General features: G+C 31.8%; 1 non-coding gene across 1 annotated transcript; it reads right to left on the bottom strand.

Moving 5' to 3' along the window:
* Positions 1 to 3,029: 3,029 nt before the first annotated feature.
* Positions 3,030 to 3,215, bottom strand: MIR319H (microRNA MIR319h). Its single transcript, NR_048889.1, has one exon. It is a non-coding gene; the product is annotated as a microRNA MIR319h (primary transcript).
* Positions 3,216 to 5,168: the final 1,953 nt, after the last annotated feature.

Raw genomic sequence — 5,168 nt, 5'->3', positions numbered from 1 at the left:
AAAAACATAAATGTGAAATTATTACATATTTAGGTAGTTTTAATGTCACAAATGATTTTGAAGAAATTAAAATACATTTTTGACAATAAAAAAGTGTCACAAATTATAACACTATTAACACATAAAACAGTATCACAAATTATAACACTACTAACACAAAGAATAATAGAAACTAAAAACAATTTTTTAAATATTTAAAATACTAATAAAAATAATATTTTTCAAAAAATAAAAAAATAACTACTCAAATTTAAACACTAAAAATGTATTTTAAACCTTTCACAGAATCAAGGGACTCAAAGAAATGAGTATTTTAGTCGTTATTGGGTTGTTGAGTGATGGAGAAGAGTGTAGAGAAGGAAGTAAACGAATACACTCGAAGAACGGAATGGACAAAATATATTTTATATATTAAGTTAAAATGTAATTTGTATCCCTTTATTTTTTTAAAATATGTGATTTAAATTTCTCTATTTTTAAATGAGATATTTCATCATCATTTAAAAAAAATCATGATTTTAATTTCTTCTTTTTTAATTGAAACATTTCGTCTTCCAATTTTAAAAAAATTCATAATTTTAATTTTTGTGACCATTTTTAAAAATTGATTAATATATGTCTATTTAATATATCCACTTGATAAATGCTTTTTTTAATTATTTAATTTCTAACATGCTTAACTTTTTTTTAGAAAAGAAAAAAAATACATAATTAAGTATGAAATTGAAAAAAAGAACTAAAATCACATAATTTTTTAAAAAAGTGAGAGACAAAATGTCTTAATTAAAAAAATATAAAGATTAAAATTAAGGATTTTTTAAAAATAAAAAATATAATATTTCAATTAAAAAATAAAAAATTAATGCAAGCTCATGCCCTCAATCACTACTGGACTATGCACATTACATTGTGCCTTCCTTGAGCTCACCATCTTTGTCGTAGGTATCTTCCACGCCACCTCGCCCCATCATCGAACTGTTCAGTTACCGTTGTCATTGTCATTGCTAGGTCAATCTCTCATTTTCCCTATTTGATTGTTACATTATTGTGCCTTCAAGGGTTGCTGATATTGAATGAAGAAGCATCACTGAGGATGTTAAAAAGCCTCTATTAGGGTATGCATCCTCATAACTCCAACATTTCCCTGAAATTGTGGCCATGGAGTTGATGTTCATCTTCAAAACATTTGGCAGAAAAAAAAAATTATTAGTTATGAACGAGTTTTACCATCCTTTAGTGAGTTCTCATTAATAGTGTTTAGGTCATGGTTGGAAATATCTAAATCCTAGTTAGACTACATAGAAAAACAATTTGGGAAACTGATTTATTAGATTCTGATTTCCTTGTCCCAAAGCCATCAATGGATGCGTTAGAGGAAAAGTGGTGGAAATGGTTAGAAAGTTTCCCTACAAAATTTGTCATACTATGCAACCTTGGTGATAGTGTACAACTTATGAGATTTTCCTTGTGAGCCAATGCAATGATGTAGTCAACACTTGTTGATAGTGCCTAAAGTATTGTTATTTATGGTACTATAGCAAATACCAACATGGATTCTCATACAAGTAAAAACACTCCATCTTGCCAGGCTAATCGATTTACTTTACCCATCTATTTTGTTAAATTTTGGTAGCAATATTACAAGTAAAAGAACATTTTTCACATCAAAAGAACATATATGATAGACAAGCAAAAATACCAAAATGGTCATGCCTGGCAAGCCACCACTAATGGTCGCGCCTGGCAAGCCACCACTAGTGATCGTGTCTGACAGGCCACCACTTCCTCCCCCTGTCCCACCTCCCCCGTCACCTAATCACGTCATGCCACATGTCAGCTTCTCGTAGAACGCACTCCTCGGGTAAACACGTTATAGTAAAAAAAGAGACTCATAGAATAAATAATTACAAAACAGACCCATTTTGGTAAAAGAATTTGTAAAAAGAGCAAAATTTCTGACAATAATTTAATTTATTTTGAGTAATTTGTTGATGTTAATTTATTTTAACGATTTCATAACGCAAATGAAACAAAGGACGAGGGGTTTTATAGGAAAGAAGGAAGTGGCAAGACTGGCCACCACTAGTGATCACGCCTGACAGACTACCACTAGTGGTCGCACCTGACAGGCCACCACTAGTGGTCACGTCTGACAAACCACCACTTCCTCCCCCTGTCCCACCTCCCCTGTCACTTAATCATGTCATGACACACATCAGCTTCTCGTGAAACGTGCTCCTCGGATAGACACGTTGTAGTAAAAAAAGAGACCCATAGAGTAAATAATTACAAAACAAACTTATTTTGATAAAAAATTTGTAAAAAAGACCCAGTTTGATATTTTTGCCATGATAGACACATGCTTGAGATGTACCCGACATGAAATACCATGGCAGAATTACAACCAAAAGGTTTCATAAAATCCAAATCAAAGCAATTGGTGTTATTTCACTATATAATTTGTACGAGGTACCAAAACATAATTATCATGACTACTTTTTTCTGTCATCCCTCTCAAAAAAATATGAGTTGAATTTATAACATGTAAAAAGCAATGTGAATCAGAATCAGAAAAACTGCAAGATATGACCACCAAAATCATTGTTGAACTAATATCACAAGATGACGAGCTGCAGGAAAACATGATAATGTTTTCCAACGGTAATATCACATATATTATGCCTAAGAGGCTAAGAAAATGCATAGGTAATCTCATGCCACAAATTCTATGGAGATATAGCTCAAATACCCAACATAAAATGAAGTCATGATGATTGGAATGATGAATTAATCAAATGCATGCATCAATTGAGATAAGCAAAAAACAAAATAGTAGCTCCAAAGATACTAAGATAGTAAAATTACATAACAATTGACTAAGATATTAAAATTACATATAATTAAACAAACCCTAATGACTTCCAAAAAAATCTGGTAGGTCAAAAATGCATAATTACTAAAATTTTAGTATCAATGTTAAGAGGGAAAAGAATAATTAAGCACAAATGAAAAAAAATAACATTATAAGAAGTTAGAGGGAGCTCCCTTCAGTCCAAGCAAGGACAAGAAAAGGAAGAAATTTACCTCCCGCATCATTCACACATTCACAATAACATATCATGAAGCCGAATCTATTGTGTTTGAATGAATGAGTCAGCAGCTAATTCAAACCCCTTTCCCATCCATGAGTGGACTGAAGGAAGCTCTCTTCAACTATTCCTAATAGTATATACATCAATATTAATCCAAAAACAATTTTAATTGCATTGAAAAACAACTTGGATAGCAGGAATGTTAAAATATTTCACCATATATAAGGTCTATCAAAACAAAATCACAATGAGACAATGTTCAAACGAAAATTACAAAATATATTTAGACTTCAAAACACTAACGATAGAGTGCTTGGATCTTTAAAAAATAAATGAAAATAATCACACTTGCCACGGGCAAGAACAATAAAAGATAATTACAAAAGACAACAAAACTTTGAAACAGAAATAACTGTTTTTAGTGTTTATGACATCTTTAAAAGTGAACATACTCATAAATTCCATAAGTAATCAATCTAATCGAATAAAACTTTCTGGTCAGTAGACACTACATGTAATCCATATAATAAATCATAATTCATATATACTACTAATATAACAGGAATACTTCACATTATTTCAAATATAATTTTGGCTTGTGAAACTTACTTATTTTGAAGGTAAGACCTGATATAATTTCACTAGCGAATGAATTGAATTATATTCTGCACAGAACCTTTATCCTTTCCATTTGAAAATATGTTCATAAGATAGGAATTACAAGTTTTACTGCAATCTCAGCTGTCAAGGAAGTACTACATTTCCCTGAATGAGCATCCTACATCTTCTCAGGGTCATTAGCTTTCAGTAAAGTGCTCTAGCAAAAGAACCCTAACCCTACGTTAAAACAATCAAAAAACAAAATCTGGATATAATACATCAAGAATTGACAGAATGTTTTCTTTCACAGTAGTAGAATAGTGTGTGCCCTTGTTTCTAACCCTTTGATTATTCATGCACAAGCTGATGAATGTATAGCAAACAAATTATGAACGTGCATGAATTAAACCAAAACTGGCTTCTATCTTAGATTTTGAACACGTGCGCAATGTTATATTCATAAAGGGACTAAACCAAAACCGGCTTCTTTCTTAGATTTTGAACACTTGTGCAATGTTATATTCACAAAGGGACAACTTATAACGCAAATAACAAGCAAAAAACATCAACTATATTATATCTTACACTTACAGCTTTACCATTCTCATAAGTTCCCACCATGATTCCTTCGGTGTTGAAAGAAATGAGAACCAATATGACAGAGAAAGGGGTGAAGAAAACACATTAGAAAACCAATGACTTTATTTAAGTAAAGTAACAAGCTAAAAAATCAAAGGCAAAAAAAATTAAGAGTGCAATACTTATAGAAATGGGAAAAATGGAAGAGAGTTGAAGGGTCAGAAGCACAAATCAGAAATCAGTGGAAGAGAAGAGAAGGTGTGTTATTAAAGAAGTAGCGGAGGGAGGGAGAGAGAAAAGGATGGGAACTGTCACTGTCTTCATTAGAGTCAGAGAAAGGAAAGCGATTGAAGATCTCATAACCACACATACAAATCTAGCAAAGCACTGTTTTCCAAAAGAAATGAAAAAACAAAGGTAAGGAAAAATCATCTTTATCTTTTCCCAGCAAGGGAATTTCTTTTGCAGGAGACTTTTTTGCTGCAAACATATGATAATGAGATTGGATATTGAGAAGCAGGAATAGAGCGTTTTTCTTTCTTGTTTCTTCTTCCTTTGTGATAACAAAATCATCAACCTCCTTTCTTCTCTTATACACACACTCTTTTCTTTCTCTCCCCGAAAAAACTGATAGAGAAACTTACCACACACATAAAATCCAACCTACCCGTACTGTTTAAGTACTGTAAAGAAAGAGATAAATAAATAAAAAAGAAGAGTGGGATGAAAGGTGGGGTTCTCATTGCCCCTTTAAGTCATTCTCTCTCATCTTTTGTGCCAGTAATAGTCGATTCACTCAACTGTAGTGCACTGTTTTCTATGACACTCTATGGTCACTATCTAGGTTTTGATTTTGAATTTTTTTCATATCATTATTTACAATCATTTATTATTACA

Source organism: Glycine max, chromosome 2 (genome assembly GCF_000004515.6).
Source record: "Glycine max cultivar Williams 82 chromosome 2, Glycine_max_v4.0, whole genome shotgun sequence".
Classification (NCBI taxonomy): Eukaryota; Viridiplantae; Streptophyta; class Magnoliopsida; order Fabales; family Fabaceae; genus Glycine; species Glycine max.
This window is presented reverse-complemented; position numbering and strand designations above follow the sequence as displayed.